Raw genomic sequence first — 23,292 nt, 5'->3', positions numbered from 1 at the left:
CAATGTGAAGACACACTCCCAACCTTAATAAACTTTGCTGTCTCTTCTCTCCTTCACTTTACAGGTAGTTTGAATTATTACTTAACCCCTCTGAGGCCTTCACTGATTTCCACTGATTGCCTCTCTGTTTTCTTTGCATTCCACCTGGTTTACACCCCTTGTGCTATCCCCCTCCCCCAATACAAAGTCTATATTAGAATCCTGCTGAGCATGGAGCCATCTTTAAATTTCTAGTCTCCAACCAGGACACAAGTGCTCTTCAGCAATTACATTCTGCTTGCCGGTAAGCCATTAGACCTCAGGAATTTGTTTTAAAAGTGTTCAGATTTGTAAAGTAATACTTACTTTTTCTTTTGTCTTGGTTGGCTCTGCCCCGCTCCGTTCGCCCTCGCTAATGCTTGAGCTCTCTCCACTGCCCTGCCCCCTATTCTCTCCTGCCCCCACTACCTCCACATTTATAGTAATCACAGCCACACCCACAGCTCACCCTCACATCACCTCCACCAATCACAGCTCCTCAAGTCATATCACATTATACCACACCAACTTGCTCCACACAAAATACTCCCAATCACTCTCATTCCCACTAGGCATTTTTTACATCACCCACACTACTTCCCCATCCACATATAGTGCAACCCTATAATTCCTATTCAGACCCCCCCACCTAGAAACAACTTAAACTTTATAACCATGACTATCATGCAACTAAGTCTAGTCTGTCTTCTCATAATTCTTTACAACACCACAAGTTATCACTCTAGCAATATCCCTAAACTTAGTAGCACAACACTGCATTATGCACTCTCGTATACAGACACCGCACATTATAATAATATCTGCCCACAGTTATTCAAGAACTACATAATGGACCAATTCAGGACTAAACACATATGCTCTCATTCCTACTCCAAAAAAACACAATACTTTCTCACACTCCTCACCAAACTCCAACATCTGTATAACCATTTTAACTCCAGGCTCATCATAAGTGGGGATATCCACCCCAACCCAGGCCCAAATTCATCCTGTCCAACTCAAACTGCTCCAACACAAATGTCAGAACATAACATCCCCACTTTCTTCATCCCTGGGCAAATCAACAACAGCAGCAAAACCAACCATCTTTTAATGCTAAATATTAATATTAGAAGTATCAAAAATAAAATACCTGAACTCCAGGCCACAATAGCACGCTACTCCCCAGACATAGTTGCTTTAACAGAAACCTGGCTAAATAAAAACATAGCTAACTCAGAAGTTCTCCCTACCGGCTACAATATCATTAGACAAGACAGACCACTTCGTAAAGGGGGTGGAACTGCCTTACTGTACAAGTCAAACTTAACTGTCCATCAATTACCAGACTCCTACCCCTCCCCCAATAATTGGGACATGCTTATCTCACAACTTCAACTTCACCCTATAAAGGTCATCACCACAATTGTGATCTATATTCCACCTGGTAATACACCTGCTAGCCTTGAAGACTTCTTATCCTGGTGTTCTTCCACATACTCACAAGAAACCCTTATTCTGGGGGACTTCAACCTAGATTGGTTCACCTGTATATCAGAACCACCAAGTAATCTAATAAATCTCCATGGCTACCAGCAGCTAGTCCAAATTCCAACTAGATGTGATAAAAAATCTAAAAGGGAATCCATCCTTGACTGGGTCCTAACTAACAACCCCACATTTTACCCTCACACAGGCAGTCTCCCAGACACCTTAAGTGACCACAACATAATATACTTTATACATAGTAGAACAGGCATATGCAAAACCACTAACTATATATCCACTAGAAACACAAAAAAATTATCTCCTGAGATCCTCAACACTTTACTCTGTAACTGTGACTGGACCCCCCTAAAAACCCTCCCACTTGACCAAGCTGTAGCATATTTCAACAAAACATTTCTACAACACCTAGACACTGTTGCTCCATTGCGCAAAATCAGGTTAGAACCTTTACAAACCCCTGGCTCAGTAAAGAAACCAAACAAATCCTCAAGTCCAGAGACACTGCCTGGCTTTACTATCAAAAAAAACAAAGAAACACAAAGCCTAACTAAGTACCAAGAACTGCGCAACCGTGCGAAAAAAATGCAATAGGCTGGACAAAAAATCCTACTACACAACATTACAAACTAAATACCAACACAACCTGGAAAAAGTTTGGAAAAATGTAAACCAGCTACTAAAATCCACCCAAAAGGTTACCCCCAAACCGACCATCCCTGACACTAAAGTTCCCATCGAAACACAATTCAACTCCCACTTTGTGAACTCAATTCCATCCTTAGTATCACAGGACAGTTCCTTCCTCACTATCCCCCCCCAACACAAATAACACTAATACAAGCTTTACCCTCAAAACAGTTTCCATCACTTCAATCAAAGGCATGCTCTCCAAACTCAAAACCTCATCAACAGCAGCCGACCTACTCCCCAGCTATTTCTTGAAACTCACAGCAGATGCTATTGCTATCCCAGTCTCCACTCTCATAAACAGATCAATTGTTGAAAACTATGTGCCCAAACTCTGGAAAATATCCTATGTTACACCCATACATAAAGGCGGGACCTCCACTGAACTTAATAACAACAGACCCATTGCTTTACTCTCCCCCCTGGCCAAAATCCTAGAAAAATGCATCCATACCCAGATGCTAAACTATCTCCTAAACAGCAACATCCTGTCACCTACTCAGCATGGTTTCAGACCTGCCCATAGTACCATTACAGCCCTCCTCTGCTTCACAGACACAGTAAACCATCTCAAAAATGAAGGCCAACAAGTGTCAACTCTTTTTTTGGATATGTCCAAAGCATTTGACACAGTCTCACACCAAATCCTGCTAAATAAACTAAACCAATATCATCTATCAAATTCCACTCTTACCTGGTTCCAAAGCTACTTAACTGACAGGTACCAAGCTGTGAAATGAGAAAATTCTCTCTCTCCTCAGCTGCCCATAACTATAGGAGTCCCACAGAATTCTATCTTAGGACCACTACTATTCACAGTCTTCACAAGTCACCTCCATATCTCCACACAGCATGCATCTATAATTCAGTATGCAGATGACACTATCTTAATCTGTGCTGCACAAAACATTCCCACCCTCCTGCAAACAACTCAACTAGCATTCTCTGACATTGAAAACTACCTTACCAAAGCCCAACTTATCCTCAATCCAAAGAAAACTCAGCTTATGATTATAGCCAGTTCTAACAAAAACACTAACAGTCAATTCACTATCTACTCCACTAATGCTACTCCAATTGCTCCAGTGGCACAGGCTAAGCTATTGGGAATAACCATAGACTCCCACCTAAAATTTGATAGTCATCTCAACTTAACTATTAAAAAAGTACATGCCAAACTGGGGTCGCTCTACTGTATCAAACCATTTCTTACCAACAACACAAGATCAGCCAATGCTCGCTCCCATCTTCTATCCACCCTACTCTATGCATCTCCCATTCTGACTAATCTAAACAAAACTGAACTAAGCAAAATGGAAGCCTGCTATAACATAATTGCCTGCTTTGCTGCAAATTGCTCATATAGAACTCATCACTGTACTGCTTTGAGACAGCTCCACTGGCTTGAACTGCCCAACCTCCTAACCTACAATCAGCTCTGCCTCTGTCATTCTATCTATTACCTCTCCAATAAGTGTCCTGCCCTCAAAAACCTAGTGCAACATCACTCAGCCAAAAGGCCTCTTAGATCATGAAGCAAACTACTACTAGAAGTCACCAACAGCTACAATAGCTTTGGAGATGCACTATATAGTAGTTCAGTGGCTAAAAAAATGGAACTCTGTCCCTACAAGCATTCAAAACACATCATCCAAAACCTCCTTTAAAGACCTCATCAGGCAACATCTCAAGGAAAGTTGGCAGTGCCATGATTGCTCCCCAGGCAAGTGAAAGCGGATAACACATACACACAAAATCTAGAGCACTTGATGATAGTTTTCAATCTTACTCACAAACACTGGCTAATCTACAATGTATGTATTGTACCTGTGTACTATGTATGTATTCTACCTATGTTCCAAATTTCAGCTGTACACCACAAATCTATTAATTACCTTTATTTTTAAAATTAATATTTTTTTGTTTGTTCTCTCCACTGTAACTGTTTATGTGCCCATACCACTGTAAAAACATGTCTCCTGTAATGTGTGTGTATACTGATCATGTAATAACTAAATGTGTCTGTAATTTTTCTTTGTGGAGCTTTTCTCCCCAGGCCTCTGCTGAAAAAGGGCTTTTTCGGCTCAGTCAGACACCCCCAGTTAAAAAATGTAAAATAAAATAAAATAAATAAGAATAAAATCAGTGGGTTTACTATCAAAATGTTGAAATTCATTTGGTCTAACGTTCATATGATCGACCCATATGGTCGACATATGAATATTAAGTAGTTCATTTGGTCGACAGGAAGTGCATGCAAATTACCTGTCGACATTATGTTGCAAACAGGGCAAGGATTTTCCCTTGTCTGCACTGTTGTGCAATCTTGGAGTTGTAATATATAAGTAGCAGTAGGTGTGGGGGGCACAGCCCCCCTGCAAAAACACTAGTGTTAGTTTGCAGGTGTTTTTCAACCATTTAAATTTAGACATTTTTTTTTGGTATTTTGAACATTCAGTGTAATGACTTTCGACGTTATGAATGCCGACCATATGAATTTCAACATTTTGATAGTAAACCTCATCAGTGAATGTTCGCCCACCTGGGATGGGTGCCTGAGCCACTAATCTAACTGAAGTCAACTGGTCCATAATAAGGGCTTTAGCCCTGTATGGCACCTGTGATGAATTTTTGCATTGAAACAAGGTGGATTCACTTCCAGCATCATTAGTAGTCAGCTCAAGATGTGGTTTGGCTCCTGCACAGTGCATAAGAAGGCTGAGACATTAAATGATTTTGAACCCTCACATTTGAGGGTCCATGAAAAATAGGTGTATAATTCCATCTACTGCCACTGTTCAGTGTATGACAGACAAAGGTTATAGGTTATAAGCCTCACACTACTACCATCAATATTTTGTGGTGCAACAAGACCAACAATATAGGATTTGAATCCCACCACGAGTACCCATTAACATTCAAAGGGGCAATTGGCCCAAAGAGTATATGCTAACTGTATTCTGTTGTCTCGGGCAATAGACAAAACGTGCATAGCCAAGTAAGCTTCAGTCTGCACATCTACAGATTATAGTTATAATTTCTGGCTCCCCATAATACCACCTACCTCAGATTGAGACTGATGTTTTTTAAGTGCAGCCTTATCAACAGTAATTGAAACTTGACCAGAATTATTTGCTCAAGTGGACATTCACATACAGATACATAAACAGACAGATACACATGAACGCACAAACACACACACACACACACACACACACACACACACACACACACACACACACACACACACACACAATATTTCTGAGAATTTTGGGTTAAATGGCTAATCTTCAGCAACAACTCACTCCTTACCACATTTATAATACACTGTCATTAATTAATCAAAACTAACGAAACAAAAGCATACCTTTTTATCTACCCTTAGAATGAACCTGCCTTTAAACGTTTAATTGGTAGCAATTTGCTCTGAGTAGTCACACTTTTAAGTATGAACACCACAGTTTCCACAAAAGTAAAATAAATAAACACTTACTTTAATAAAGAAAAATATATATCAGACATAAGCATTCAAAGTTGAATAATGAAATTGTGTAGTTGACATAAATAAACTTAATAATTGCATTTTCAGGTAAATATGCAGACTGTAAAAGGCTTGCACAAGAAACTTCCTATCTCTCTCTCATATATATATATATATATATATATATATATATATATATATATATATATACGTATATATATTTATTTGACATTTGTTTACCAGGAAAGTCTTAATGGGCCAAAATGGCACATTTTCCAAGGAGGCCCAGGGAGAAAAGCTCCACATCTATCTGTCTATCTATCTATCTATCTATCTATCTATCTATCTATCTATCTATTTATTAATTTAGTTGTATTTGGTTACTGGGAATTTCTGATTGGGTTATGCAAGACACCTTTCCTGTGGAGGTCTGGAGAAAAATTCTCTAAAAATGTGATTACAAATATAGAAAGAAAATATACCAAGGGAAATTATAGCACATCCTTTGTGATACAAATATTTGAAATATAATGATTACAGATTAAACATAGATAGGTGAATAGGTGTAATCTGAAAATAAAATAATAAAAAACAGAAAATGGTCTGAAAAATGTAAAAGCTAAACTACAAACTATATGCTTATACCAAAAGATATAATATGGCCTTTTTTGTTTCTGCTTTTTCTGTCCAAATGGAATTTCAAAGTCCTTACTGGAAGCATAATTTGAGCTCTGTCTCCAAAGGTATCCTCTGGAAAGCTTCTGTAACTCTATTATACTCTCTAAGTTAACAATCAGTTCTTCTATTTGTGAGTCTCTAAATAAGATTTCCTGTAACTTTTGAATTTTATAAGAAGCCCTTCCTGTTTTCACAGTTGCATACTTTGCCGTGAAAAGAGTCTCAAGACCCAGGTGTTCAAGTAAGACACCATCATGTGATCTAACCAGAAATCTTTTAGGTGAAGACTCCATGATAGTGCAAATAATCAAGCAACAAGGTGTAGGTCCATCTCTAAGAAGTAATACATTTTCACCATGGCAAATATAGTTATATATCAGTTTCCACATTTTCTGTCACATATTTCACTTTTGTTAAAAAGACAAGTACTATGCCTTTTGTTTTACTTTTATCTTTTAACGTATGAACACACATTTCAGTTGTATTATGACTCTTGTTTTTCTTGCATTTTTCTTTGAAAGGATGATAATTTTTCACCAAGCAGAAGCATAGCAATGGTGGGGTAAAGGGAGCAACTGCTCCATTTGTAGGGTGTTAGGGGGTGCGATCAGGAGATGCCTGTATTTGCTTCTGTGCCAGCATTTCTGAACAGCAATGCACTTCTGTTGTTAGCACATCTTTTTAAGTTTTACTATTTTCTTTTTGTTGCCCTTGACTTTAAGAGCTGAAGGAGCAGGGTGCCAGATCGGGGACCTGCACCAGGTAGTAGATGAGGCAGATTATTACAGGTCTTCTTAAACATCCCTTATTTTTCTAGTTGTTTTACAAGATCATCAAGATATGAAGCTTGAGTTAAATGATACCTTTCACATCACATTCCACCAGTTTTTTTTTTTTTTGTTTGGAAAGAACCATTGACTTTTTGGTGGAAGGGGACAACCTTTGGCCATTTTTCTCTGGCATTCCTCTACTCTTATAGATAACACTGTCCTTTTGGCTGTTGGGTTTCTCAATTTACATGCCTTAACAACCTTTTTGACATTGTTGAAAAGCTTTGTAGTACATTTTTCTATCTTTTGAAATAACATTGTTAATAAAAAAACACATAAACCTCCTTTTTGTACACTTTATGTTCATATGGTCTAAAAAGGAAAATTATTGGCAATGGTTAGAAATGATGCTTAAAAAGCAATTGGGACCGTCAGCTGTTGCATAACTTCTCCATGCAGACTCTGTTTAGTTGTCCAGTTTCTGTACAACAACATTTCTTCCAATATAGAGTCCATTTTTTTCTTCAGAATTAAAAAACATCTTGATTATCTCCCTCAAGTTTTGAAAAACAAAACACACCCAGAATTGGTGTCATTTAGATACCTCCAGGTAGATTTGGTGTTCTGAATAAAGACTGCTGGAGTTGCTAACAGACCAGAGATGTGGGTTTTAAGGTAATTTGATAAGTGGGCCGTTTGAAGGGAATCTGAATTCAGCTACAACCTCCCAGTGGCATAACCTTCTGGACAAAAAGTGATGTGGGAGGAACAAAGAACTTGGAGAAGACATTGCTTGAAGTGTTGTTGGGGAAGTCAGCACAGGCCACTTAAAGCCAATAACTTAAATTGTTGCAGATGTTTAATCTGTACACTTATTATTATGAAAAATACTCTTGTTTATGCATCAGAGTTACTGGGCACCCTAAATGAGTCAGGAGAGATGGTTTGTGTTGTGTAAGGAAGAAGTGCCAATTTTACCCTGTACATTTTGTGAGTCTGTCAAGGTGAAACCATTATGGGAATGTGGCACATAAATAACCAACTGTGTCCTTCCTCAGCATCTGTGGGAATCAATTAATTTAAGTCTTACACAAGCTAATTTGGATATATTAAATTTTCTTTGAGTGCATAGATTGTGGCTATCACAAACAGCAGCTATTGTTAGGACATCAATTACTAGTAAATGGACTGACATAACCTTCTGTGCCTATTTGATTTTCACAGATCACTTAGAATACATGCTAGATGGTCTACAAATACTGCAGGACTGTATGGGCCCTTTTGGGGTCCTTTGAGGAGATGTAGAAACTACTTCATTAATCCAGTTATGGGAGAAATACATGATGGCGGTGGAAAGTTTCTTATTTTATGCCATGCAATCAGTAGAATGGGTTTGGATGCATTGTTATTTCTGTATTACACATAACCTGTGAAGCTCTTATGAATTTATGAATATAATGTATATTCAAGCAGATGGTATATGTTCATAGTTTCATGGTTCATGTGTTTAAAATGTTTTCAGTTTATACTGAAAGTTAAATGCTATGTTGTTATGCTGTTTATGTTGTGAAGTGGTTACAAAAAAAAAAAAAACAGGACTTCACACAAATTATAGAGACTGCCCACTGACTTCAGTAAATCAAAGATGTAGTGAGACCACATCACAGCAATGGAAAGAGTACATAGCAACAAAGTACCTGAGTTAACATTTACAATGACCCGAGCTAAACTTAAAATTCCATTAGGCAGACATCATAACCAGACAACTCCAAAAGCATCCTAGATAAAACATAAACATAGCTTATTGATCCTGGTGAGAATCATATGGGGTTGGGAGGGTGGCCTAATGGTTAAGGTGTTTGCCTTACAAGCACATGGTGCAGGGTTTGAGTCTCACAAGGGATAGTTGGCAAGCCTTAAAATGGCTCGCAAAGGAAGTTAGCTTAGTATTAATCTATGAACCTATGATTGCATCATGTCTGTCTGAAACCAAAAAATACAGACCTCCCAACTAGGTGTAAAAAGTGTTTAGGATTAACTATGATGTGGTCATTACTCATGCTAGAGCTAACAGTCTAAAAAGTTCCTCCCTGCTCAATGTGTAAGGATATGTTGGGACTACCAAACATCCTAGTATAAAACACCAGTGTTCACAAAGTTAGATATAAAGTCAGAGTAAATTTGGCTTTTATTGGATCAGAAACATTATGACATGTTTAAGACAGGCACACATCAGGGGGTTACAAAAGGTTTATATGTCTAAAAAGTAAGCATCTGAAATATTTTAGTAATTAGGAGCTTGGTTTATACGTGCAATTTCTGAATTTGATCCCTAATTACTGAAAATATGGGGTTGGTTTATTTGGTGCTCATTTTGGCTGGACTGCAACAAGCCATACAATATACCTCCTTCTGAGACAGTTATTCACTATTCTTGACCCTATCAGCTGTTTCCTACAACAAAAAGAAAGTACAAGTTCCATTTTAATTGTATTCTAAAAGGGTTTGCTGATTTCCTGCTACTTTTGCTGGTGAAGGGATCTAATTTTGCACAATATATTGTTCATGGCTTGCGATAGGCAGTAAAACCTTAATTGCATTCTGGATATTTTCCTCTGCCACTGGATTGGAAATGGGCAGCCATTTAGCTGATTTTGCCTATTTGTGGATGTTTAGCACCGCAGTGTGCCCATTTTGCCTTGGCTGTATTGAGCTGCACAACAGATCCTAATTATCTGAACTTAAACTTAATCTTATGATTCCCTACAGCAGAGTAGTGGAATTAATATTTAATTGTGTTCTGAAACTGTCTGCTGATTGCCTGCTACTTTTGTTTGGGAAGGATTCTGCTCATATCTGAACCTATCAAAAGGCTCCTTAGGCAGCTGCCTAGGGCCCTATATCAGCTAGGTGGACCCCATCACACCAATGTTAAATGTTTTTCTATGAAGGCTGTTACATCAGCTGTTGATACAGAGTATTTATTGCTATTCCACATGGGTCATGCATCAATAACTGAATTAAAAAAATTATTCTTTAGGATTCTCACAGAAATTTTTAGCAACATCTACATTATCATGTCCAGTAAACCAGTGTTGCTGCCTACTGAAAAACATATCTGTTTATCTGTACTGATGAACTCAAGGTGTTACTAAGCTTGTCTTTTACATTCTATATGTAAGTCATTGTACTTGCAGACAGTACTACAATTTTTTTTATTTGTGTTGCCTAAAAAAATATGCCATTGGTTTTGCAGATGTATTCTATGCTCTACTTCACTTCTTCCAAAAACTTGTTTGAGTTAAATAAATTATTAGGTTGCTTTGTCTGAACTTCCCCATTCACCTTTCCCCCCATCCCAGGACAAGTAAAAATAACACAGACTATCTTACAATGTAAAACAACATGAAGAATTGTTAGACGGGCTAATTTCTGAATGTCCAACAAAGATGGAATGTATCTATTTAAGTTAAATAGTTAAACTAATGAAAGTGAATGTGCAGGAGATACAGTCATGGATTGCATCAAGATGTTTCCTGCTATTACTTAAATATGATAATTTTTGGTGGTACTATGTCTATCAGTTGTACTACTGTTTTATTGGTAGCTTGCAATAGTCTTGTTACAGTCTATACATTATCTGCACTTTGGCAGTAACAGTGGTGTTTTGTTGAGACATGTCTCTCACCTGTTTCTAATTCTGCCTAATATTATTACCTTTTTCTTTATATATATTTTTTTGAGGATTATAGTCAGTAATGCCAGACATCAGCATTTCATTCTTCTTATTGTTCATGAAATGCAAGTAGATGCAAACCTTTTTGCTCTGTCAACTTTTATAGTGACTTACAGCAATATTTAAAAATCATCCCTGATTTTATGCCTTTATCCCACATTATTTTCTGGCTTTGTCTATAATTCTTGAGCAAGCCGCTGAGAGGTATTTTCAGTTTCTGCATCACTTCTATGTTCCTTTCTACTATTTCTTTCTCATAAGCTAAACTTGAGAGATGGGGGTCAATGTGTGTGTGTGTTTCTGCATGTGAGCACGTTCGTCAATGTGTACATGTTTTATATGAGCAGTAGCACAACTACTGATAGCTCTAAATAGGTATCTTGAAACATTAAGATTGAATGTTCACTGAATTTTCATTCACCAAATTTTTTAGTTCAGCTGTATCCTGCAGTACTTCAATAATCAGTAATTTAATAAGGGATGCCAAGTTGTCTAATCTACTGCTCATGTCTTTAGGGCTTCTTTGAACTTCTGGACCACCTGTTATGAGTTCCTCATTGTGCTGTCAAATAGTAGAATCCATTTTTATTTGCATGATCTAACTTCTAAAAGTCAAAATTAGCTCACTAACCAATAGTTATTGTTTGCACGATAGAAATTAATATTATAATTAGGATTAGAAAATATTTAGTAGGATCTGCTCATCTCAGGCTCAGCACTAACTAATTAAACTGTCATTTCTTAGCCCTGCTGGCTCCATGCCTAAAGAGTATTCACTTGTGAAAGTACTTCAGTTCGTCATGTACTTTTCTGAGTTTCATTGCATTTTCAAAACTTAAAACATTGCTTTAAAAGTGACATAATATATATATATATATATATATATATATATATATATATATATATATATATATATATATATATATATCTAAAAACACCAAAAACGAATCCAGCACAATAACGGGAGACACAGGCAGCACTAGCTTAAGTAAAAGCTTTTATTGTGAGAAGCACAATCCCCAAACCGGTTTCGCTACAAAGAGCGTCATCAGTAGGTACAGACTAACGTGAATACACGCATTTTGTAGGGAAGCCAGCTCCACGCCTCCTTAAAGTGCCCTACAGCACATAAACATATGGCAATCACTTACATATAGTAAAAATGATGTCTAACATTTACTACCCTAAATAATGGAAAAACAATCCAAAGACTACCAAAAATAGACTAACAACATTCTAAATATATAGCTAAACAAACACATATCACTTAGTCCAGGGAAACTACAAGCTAACCATATATTAAATAACATCAGCTAAATATGATATTACACAAAAACACCTAACAATTTACATATACATTCTAATATATGGTAAGAAAACCCCAAACAAAGTCACCAATGGTCATTAAGACCCGGTTTAAAAAGTGCCCCAAGATTAATAATCCACCTACGCTCCATATTAGTAAGTAACTGATGTCGCAAAGATTCATTGATGTTAATTGATTTTAATGTATCAATCCCCACAAAAATGAAATGAGAAGCTTGATGTTGTATAGTGTGCTTATATAAAGCACTACGTATACGTTTACATTTAATATCACTGATGTGAAGTGCAATTCTTTGTTTAAAACTACATGATGTTTGCCCTACATAAAATGCCCCACATTGGCAAACCGCCATGTAAACAACCCAAGAGCTAGTACATTTAATATGATGTCTGATGTCATAGACTTTACTAGTATTAACTGACGTAAATGATGAAGTTCTAGACCCTAGTTTGCAATATCTACAATTCCCACAGAAAGTACATCCTGGACGACCCACTGGCTCATTCATAGAACTGGAAACTTCATTCTTAAAACCTGAGAAATGTTGTCCCAGAGTTTTGCCCCTTCTATAACCAAACTGACATTTATTTGGTATAATATTTGAAAAAAAGGGGTCACTAGTAAAAATGTGCCAATATTTGGAGATAATCTCCTTGATCTTAAACGTATTGCTTCCATAGGTTGTAATAAATCTAACTACCGGTGTCTGATTCACATTATCCACAACTTTGTGTTGTAATAGCTCAGCTCTATCTGACTCCTTACCCCTTAGATAAGCTTTATTTACTATGGGTTCACGGTATCCACGGTCCAGAAACCTCTGCTTTAAAGCTGCTGTCTGACATTCAAAATCATCAGTAGACAAACAAATCCGTCTAATACGCTGAAATTGAGCTGTTGGTATATTATTAATAATATGTGGTGGATGGCAACTGTTGGCCTGCAATAGAGAATTTTTTGAGAACGGTTTCCTGTGTAGTGTAGTAACTACAGTACCATCAAGTGTCTTAGTGACATGTACATCCAGGAAATCAACCATAAACAGGTCTATCTTACCTGTAAACTTAATCCCAAACATATTCTTATTGAGATATTGAACAAAAATGTCTCATTCACCAACAGTGCCATTCCATATCACCCAGCAGTCATCTAGGTATCTCCGCCACATTAATAGTTGTTTTTTGAATGCAAAACCCTCCTGATAAATATATTGGGCTTCAAATAAACCCATAAACAGGTCTGCATATGTGGGGGCGAAAGTAGCCCCCATTGCTGTTCCTTTGCTTTGGAGATACCACTGATCCTGAAACCTGAAAACATTGTGCTCCAACACCAAAGTTAGTGTATTAACAATAAAGTCTATATCATCTCGGGTATAACTCCCAGCTTGTGTCAACCAATGATGTACAGCCCTAATACCACCCTGGTGTGGAATACTGGTATATAGGGACTGTACATCTAAAGTACCCAAATGGGCTTCAACTGGGACTTGCAAATCATCCATCAGGGATAAAAATTCAGTGGTATCTTTGATATGTGCCCTAACCTGATGTAGAAGAGGTTTTAGTCTAAATTCCAAATATTCAGAAAGGGGCTCAGTTAATGACCCCTGCCTGCTACTATTGGCCTGCCCGGTGTACACACTAAAGTTTTATGGATCTTAGGTACCAGGTAGAAGTACTGATGTCTAGGTGAATCCACTTTCAATTGTTTATATAGACTATCAGTAATACTACCCCTCTTAACAGCTCTACTTAGAAACCTATCTATGGTGTTCTTGAAATCAAGTGTTGGGTCCATAGGGAGCTTAATGTATGAGATAGAATCATTTAACTGCCGCATGGCTTCCTGAATATACTCTGTTCTATCCCAAATCACGATAGCTCCCCCCTTATCAGCCCCCACTATAATGATATCTTTATCATTAATCAGAGTTTGCAAAGCCTCATACTCATCTTTAGTAAGATTCTTAGAATAGTTAGTAAATATACTAGAACGATTTATTTGTAAGTCTTGCATTACCAGATTTTCAAAAGTTTTCACAGCACTATTATATGGAGGTTGAAAATCAGATTTCTTAAAATGAAAAAACTCATCCATATTATTACATTGATCTTGTAGCTGATGTGAAAAATAATATTTCAGATTTAAACTTCTAGTAAATTGCTTAACATCTTTAATGATATCAAAGTGGGAGGCATAAAATGATGGTACATAGCCCAACCCCTTGTTGAGCAGTTTAATTTGACTTGCATCAAAATTACATCTAGAAAGATTAACAATCAAGTTGTTCACATTATTATTAGAGCTTTCAATGTCCCCATTTTCATCCACAAAAGTTACACATTCTCCACTTGCAGATTCGACAGGAACAACTGTTCTATGTCTTTTGTGGTGATGTTTCCGGCCTCCTCGCCTAAAGGGGTATTAGGCCTCTTTCTCACTGGCGAGCTGTGCTGCTCTGTGTCCCCCATATCATTATCTGTATCCGTATTTGAAAAACTAGATGAATAATCAGTCATTTCAGCAGCCAGGGGATTCTTTAAGATAGGTTTACCCCTTTTACGTTTTACAGTCCCACTTCTCTTTGACTCAAAACGTACCCCTGGCTTCTGCTGTTTCCAAGTATAGACCAAATTATTTTTGTAATCATTTACATCTCTAACATACTTCTTCATCTTCTGAGCTTGCAATTCTCGCTCATGTCTATCCATATCAGTTTTAAACTGAAAATACAGTTCCTTGTATTGTCTGGTGTCAGAAAATGTGAAAATACGCTCTTGACAAGCCCTCAACATTACATTACTTTCATGGATCTGTGCATCATAGTAATCTATTAGCAGTTCAATAAACATTTTAGAGGCTGTAAATTGCACTGCCCGCCATTTAGACATAAACGCTTGGTTGTCCGAGCCTACCCCAGGCTCCACATGTAAACGTAAGCCCTGAGGTATAACTTTGGCTTGCAAATAAGCCTTTAGCAGTTTATTGTGCCAAACAAGAGAACGTACCTTACGAGACAACTGTCCCATACGTTTGAAGCAGTCCACCATATCAAAAAAAACAAATAACAGAGTGAGGAAGGCAGAGAAAGCACGAAGTAAACACAACCCAAAAATAGCGTATGAAAGGTTTAATCTCCGCTTTCGTTAAAACAAACTTCTTCAGAATACAAGACACATAATCAAACACATCACTTAAATATACTAGTTAATCAGTACATCATGTGATTAATTGCACAATTGATCAAAATTTAAAAGAGATGCCATTAAATAAAAACTAAATAAAAACTAAATAAAAACATCATAGATGCTATTATGACAATAACTCAAGTAACCTATTCCTATCTAAGTTTTTAGAAATGGAAAGTTTACGATGTTTTAGAAAACATTTCAGGCTAATAGTTTCATTTAACCCAGGAGGGTTATCAGAAAATAATCTAATCTGCCATAAAACCTCTCGTTGCTCCACATAGTTCCTAAAATCACCAGCTCTACCATCATGTGTGCATATTTCCAAAACAGTAAACATAAACTTTTTGAAATTAGTACAAGAAGTTGAGTGTCTGTATAAAGCATTGTTGTGGTTTTTGGTCTTAATGGCATATAAGTGTTCCTTAATGCGTGTGCCCAAGCTTCTAGTGGTCATACCAACATAGAAAGCTGGGCACACGGAACATAACGCAATATAAACAAGCCCACCACTTGTACAGTTAACATAACTTGGCACCTCTAAAATCCTGTCAGAAGTGACAACATTAATAAACGGACCTTCAGAAATAAAACGACATACTGTACAATTTTCACATCTAAACATCCCTTTTCTACTGTTGTTACTAAAAGTAAGTGGTGTATTACCAATACTAGCTCTCTCTAAAATGGTTTTCAACGTGTTGTTTTTACGAAACACAAAATTGGGTTTACAACCCACTACTTTAGTGATGTTCTGGTTCCCTTTAATAATACCCCTTAATAACTTTCCAATTATCTTCTAGAGTCTTTTTAATCCTAAAACAATCTGAACTCATTTCAAAAGAACAGTAGTGTTCTATATTAACTTGGTTCCTAACCCCTGTGTTTACTTCATAATCTTTGTTCTGGGTTTTAGTAAAACCTTTTATCAATATTGGTGGAAAAAATAAATCACGTTTGTTAAAAACCTCGGTTCCTGTGTTCATTAAAAAGTTCTCTTCGTAACCCCTAAGACTAAACAAGTACACAATGTAGTGAAATTCATGTAAAACGTCTATCTCTCTAGTGGTCATGCGACTGGCCCTTATAAATTGTCCCCTAGGGATGTTTTTAATGATGTGCTTCGGGTGACCACTAGAGAAGTGGAGATATCCATTGGTAAAAGTTCTTTTTCTGTGAATTTTACTTTGAAAACAGTTGTCAGCAAAATCCCACCAAAGGTGCACATCCAAATAGTTAACAATTAGTCCTACATCACCCAGAGTAAATTGAAGGAAACCAGACAAAGAGTTGATTTGGTGTACCATGTTGTCCACACTAATTTTGTTTCCCTTGATAATAAAAATTAAATCATCAATGTATCTACCATAGAACAAGATTTTAAAATTAGTGTCTAGGGTAGACAGAAACTCTTCCTCCCACCAAGCCATGACTGTGTTGGCATAAGCTGGGGCAGCTGGAGAGCCCATAGCAACCCTACGTTTTTGCCTATAATAAGTTTTCCTAAATAAGAAAAAATTGTTTTCCAAGATAATATCCAGAAATCTACAGACTAAAGAAATCTGAGAGTTGTTTAGAAGTTTCTTTTGGACTAAAAAACTTCATACCGCTTCTACTCCATCATTATGGGGGATGCAGGTATATAAAGAGTTAACATCTAAGGTAAAAACGATATGCTTAACTGGATCAAAAATCTTTTTTTCTTGAAACGTTTTTACCTTGTCTAAAAAATGCCAAGAGTCTTTAATAAAAGATGGTTGATTTTCCAGCAAAGGCCCCAATATAGCATCAATTATTAAAGAAATACCCTCAGTAACAGAGTGTGGGGATGAAACAATTGGACGTAAAGGAGGGTTTATAACATCTTTGTGGGTTTTGGGAATTCCAAAAATAACCCCGATCTTTGGGTTATCAACCACCCAAAAATTGTAAAGACTTAAGCTGATTTCACCACACATTAAAGCGTCATATACATAAGAATGCACCTTATTAAAACATTTCATGATATCAAACAGTGCGATTATTTCATATTCACTAGTGTTTCCTAAGATGTCCAACATTTTCTTATAATAATCATCATGCTTCATAACTACTATGTTCGAACCCTTGTCACTTTTCATAAATCTAAAAGTAGTCTTTTAGATGTTTTAATGCTTGTCTTTCTGCATAATCTAAGTTATCATGGTAAAACTTTTTTCTCTTAAACAATAAATTCACGTCCTTAACACACAATTCCTCATAAGACTTGATGGTATAGTGTAAATTAGGAACAAAACTAGAAGGTTTACTAACTACATTAATGTTCTCAGAAATATCATGCATCAAAAAAGACAGATTTAATTGCCTAGTAATTTTTTTAATATCTATAATAGTTCTACTATAGTCAGCCTTCTGGCTAGGAATAAAGTTAAAACCATATTTTAACACAGATAATTCAACCGAGGTAAAAGAAAAATCAGTTAAATTAATAATACCAAAATCATCTGTAACATCATTTATGCCTCGTCCCCTGACGAACTTGAGCCCAAAAAAGTCCTACTTCTGGTCAGCACTGAGCTCCTGCCATATGTGTTAGAACTGTTATTTTTAGAAGAACCGTCAGTTGGTAAAGTCACACCTTTGTCTTTGTTGTTAGCAATAATGACCACAGGGTCGATGGAATTACTGAGGTGGCCGTCAGATGGTTTATTTGTAACAACAGTCTTGTTGCAGTCCAAAGTGCTGTCTGAGTTAGTGCCTAATTTAGAAAAAACAGAACCAGGCACCAAAGGTGGAAAGGACACATTCTAATTAGGACTACTGTTAGTAAAGGTGTCAGCGTTACCTTGAAAACGCTTGGATGAAGGAAAGGAAGAACTGTTAGGCTGGTGAACAAAGTTCGACCTTTGTTTTTGGGCCGTAGAATTACGAAAACCAGGTACAAATTGATTGTAAGCTGCCTTATGATCATAAATATTAATGTCACGGTCTAGTTTCGACTTCTTTCTCATAGTGACCTCATTGATGTGCAAATCTAATTCATTAGTTAAATGAACAAAAATGGTTTTAAATCGACTTTCTGAAAGCCGGTGTTTGATGAAATCCTCGGCTTCTTTAATCTCTTTGGTTAACATAGACATTTTGTTAACATTGTTCTCTATAAGCAGTTGTAGAAAACGAATGCCTGCCTCATTAAAAAAATCAACCAAAGAACTAAAGAACGGATGTCCTACATTGATGCCATTAGGACATTTAAAGAACCGGAGACCTTTAGGAACGACTCCAAGTTCAATACACCTTAAAAAATAATAATTTTCAATCTCCAAAGACTTGTACCTCTTTAGTAACCTCAGTAACAGGTCCCGTTGAGTGTTGATTTCTCCGTTGTTACTGTCAAAGGACCCCCGGTTTAAGTTGAAAAATGGATTGTTTTCTCGGTTGAGTAGCTGGAAACAGCAGGCGTTCTCACTGTTGTTTACTTTAGACATTTCACTCGGTTTCCTGTTTCCGCACCCCAGTCCACCATATCAGCCCCTACATCCGACACTGCCCCATTATTTGCAGATGGATTACTAAAAGGTTTAGCAGTTGTTTGTCCAAAAATAGAACAGTCATCTTTGTCCGCCATAATATTGTCCATAAAACACTTTAAATCTTCCAATTCCGCCATGTTGGATCGTGCGAAACCCCTCTGCTGCTTACGTACGCCTCCTTGCTAAAAATACAAAGATTATTCCACGATATAACCCATTCACGTTATATCTTGACTGAAAGATGATCAGCAAACTGCCAAATAACCAAAACCCAAAAAACCAGTTGCACGATCCTCTACAAAGTGCTCGGATTGAATATTCAAACACCAAAAACGAATCCAGCACAATAACGGCAATAACGGGAGACACAGGCTAAACAAACACATATCACTTAGTCCAGGGAAACTACAAGCTAACCATATATTAAATATTTTTTATATATATATATATATATATATATATATATATATATATATAAGGAGACAAATATGTGTAGAAAAGTGATGGATAAAGATTGTCTAAGAGAAGGCCTACAATATTCAGGCATGGCTGTCGATGAAGGTAGGAGACTGGCATTGAATGGAGGTGGACAAATGATGAGGCACCCAACCCCATGTAGAAAAAAGTCTAAAAAAGTGGGTTGATGGTGATGATAAAATACTATAGATAAGATTTATAGATATAGCATGCTTAACCATTATGCTTTCATGTCATTCAAATTTGTCAGTTAACAATGAGGTTAAGGCTCTGAGACATTGACAAGTTGCTTCCTGTACCAAAGGTCTAGAATTTTAGTCTTTCGATCTCCATTTGTCTACTGTTTGACTCTAAGCATGTTAGTTAACTGGACGGAGCTCCTGGGTCACCCTAAAAAGGAATATTTTTCATGTGGACTTAACTGGGTAACAAATGTCAAAAATGAAATAAGAATTGTTATAATATAATTCAACATGCATGTGCATTATTTTTTTTGTTTGTTTCGGTTCTGCATTTGCAGTATCATAGTACAAATTATTGAGTTATACATAAATAAATTAACTTAAACTTTTAACATCCTTGTCTGATAAACACATAAAGCCTTATTACTCCTAGCATATTCTAAGATGTTATGGGTGGTTGCCAAAACACACTGTCTGCACTTTAGGCTTTTGAATTTGTCTTGTTTTAGAGTTAACTTCAGATATTTTGTTGTTATGGACTCTTCTCACTATCATGACATGACATGCTATATGCTTGCTTTATTATAGGCAGTGGGAAGTCTTGACATTATGTTACACTTGTGATCTGAGGTTTGGATTTTATTGCGTTCATGGTTTCTTCAGAAGCAGATGGGACTTCTGATTTTCTATGCTGATTTTTTTCATATTTAAAGGCAGTTTTGCAAAGATGTTTGCTCAGAGTAAACCTCTGAGTATATGTATTAAAAATCAAATTGACAAATTCCATTTCTTTAAAACTACAAAAAAATTACCTAAATTTCTTCTTCACTAAGCCCATTTTGTGTATTATGTTTGACAACAATGCACCACTTCCCTTCAAATAATTTAAAATGTATTTCCAAGGCTTTATATAACTGTAACATCCTCATCCTGTACAAATCTAGGAATTTTTCTGTCGAGACCATAGTCCAGGGAACCAGGAAATGAAATGGAAAATTAATCAGGTGTATATTAAATAAGCATGAGTTTCAGGGGAATAATAGTTTTCGGTGTAAAAGTTTTTTGCCTGTTTATTCTAGTTTGTATAACAAATTGCCTGCAGTAATTTTGTTGTAAAATAAAATCTTTAAATTAAATGCAGTTCTTTGAGATCTTTTAAATACACAGAACAACACAGTACATACATTGAGAAATGGCAACACTTTTTTATGGCAATTGGGAAGATGTTACCTTATTACTATGGTTGGGTGTGGTCCCAAGTCCATTACCCTGCCTAGATCCCCATTTGATGATGACCCGTTCTCTGCTTTTGGACACCACTGCTTCTGGCCTGGGTAAAACCTTAGCTTTTTTTCCTTTTCTCCTGCTTTCAAGTAACAGATGAAAATAGCCAACTGTTTGGTTTTGCTTGTTTTTGTCTGTTTTACATTCTCTGTTTTGTGCACCTTTGCTCTCATTTTGGCTGGGTGGTGCTGAGATGCACAACATGCAGTGGTGGGGCACAGTGAACTCTGTAGATAAAAGTACTTAGCTCAGTAATTTGACTGTAGCATCCATAGACACAAGTACCTAGTACAGGATCTTAAGTATAAGCACCATACTAGTTAAGTTCTTGGAACAGAATCATAACAATAATCTGCACAAATACAAGTGCCTAGTTCAGAAACTGTACTATAGCTATGCATTCTGGATACATAAAGCCCAGCACAGTCTGCTATAGCTAAATCTCTTTAGTCATCCCAACTCAACCCATACCAGTCAAGTCAAAGAAAGCCTAATATGCCTACATTTCTTTAACCATTTGTCCCACCCCTGTTATTAATGAAAATCTTCTTAGCCTATTTATCCTACACCATCTTGCCTACAGTTTATCAGTCTTTGTAACCTTGGGCTCGCCACTTACTCTCACACTTGCTTTTACCAGCTTACTAACACAGGACACTCTGAGGCAGTGTATAAATAGCGTGATGCTCACTGACAACCACATCTTCTATCCACACGCTGAACATACTTGACAGATGTGCAGACAAATGCTAATACTGGAAGTTAGCCTGTCATCTAAACATTCTTCTAATCATCTCCAGATTGTGTGCACCCACTTCCATCACCCAACTGTCTGACACTCAGTAGAACTGAATTCAGCTTATGCTGAGGTACTTAAATGATGTCTCAAAAGCCTCGATGACCTCCAAGGCATACAATTTACACACAAATTCCTCAGCAATACTAACACAACTCACAAAGATACACACACACACACACACACACACACACACACACACACACACACACACACACACACACACACACACACACACACAAGCTTTTCAATGATGGGATAGAGTTTCATTACTATAACTGCATTTTTATTGAATTACTTAACTGTAAACTGCTTTTTCATACTGAGAATTGTATTTTCTGTTTGTGAGGGCTCTATCTATGCTTTTCTATGCATTTTCTGTGAGGTTTCTGTGTTCTAGTCAGGTAGCATAGTCTGGATAGTGGACTGCTGTATCCAGGCCTGGTTGTTTTGTTTGTTGAGTTTTGTGTGTTTCTGGCAGCCATCTTATGCTGGTAGGGCTTGCCTTCTCTATTAATGAAAGTAACAAGGCTGCCTGACCTTCTCTAGCAGGAGTGGTTAGTTGAAAGTGCAGGGGTGAGCAGGATTTGGGTAGTAATTCCAGCTTCTAGATTCTTCCATCTTTTATGGTATTTAAACCCTTTGTTTGAAGGGTATTGCACTTGTTTGCTCATCGCCCACTGCCGCTGCACTGTTTTAACCCATTTTGAGTTATCTCAGTTGCATTTTTTCCCTTACCAGCACTCCTGTGTAACTGACATCCTCCCTTGCAACTACTGTGTTGATTTTATCCAGCCCTTCTCCCAACTATAGGTACTCTATTTAGATAGTACCCACTCTACCATCCTTGACCTCTCTTCCATAGATTCTGACAACCATGAACTGAAAATTTCCTGTGGTTTCTCCTGCTAGTCTGGTTGATATTGGCATCCTGAGAGTATAGCAACTGCCTCATGTACACGGGCAACCCTCTTCTTCTTTTACCACCTAGGAACACAATATGTGAGAGATGCAGTTACATTAAGAACCTAGAATCCTTGCTGTCTCAATCACAAGTCAGTACATCAGGCACTGAGAAAGTTGCTTACACAAACACTGTAAACACCACACCTCTAACACCACCCACACCTGTACAGTACATTCCTTCATATGTGGAAGTTCTCAATAAAAACATACCTAATCAAAAGAGACCTCCGAGGCAAAAGCACACATGCACATCACAACCCATCGCACTAAGCACCACACATAATACACGTCTGTGTCTAACAGCCTCTAAGGCCCAGCCACAAACCCAACACACTAGTCATAGGAAACTCTATTGTGAGACACACAGATGTGCCCCTCACCAGGCTAGACAAGGGGAAAGTCAGGGTAAGTTGCTTGTCAGGTGCTAGAATCCTCTATATCACTCACACACTCAAGCCTCTCAACAATAGGGACTGTTATGTCTCTGTCATAATCCATGTTGTTGTGAATGACATGAGATGGACCTCTCTGGACTATATAAAGAAAGACATGATTGAGCTCATGAATATGTGTCCCAAGCAGGTACGCAGGTATGTCACTAGCCTTAATCAGCATCCTACCATCACCCAGAATAATGCCTCGATACAAAGAGAAAATGATTGACTTTAACAATTGGTT

This window comes from Protopterus annectens, chromosome 2.part2 (assembly GCF_019279795.1).
Source record: "Protopterus annectens isolate FY-2018-M chromosome 2.part2, PAN1.0, whole genome shotgun sequence".
Lineage (NCBI taxonomy): Eukaryota > Metazoa > Chordata > Ceratodontiformes > Protopteridae > Protopterus > Protopterus annectens.
This window is presented reverse-complemented; position numbering follows the sequence as displayed.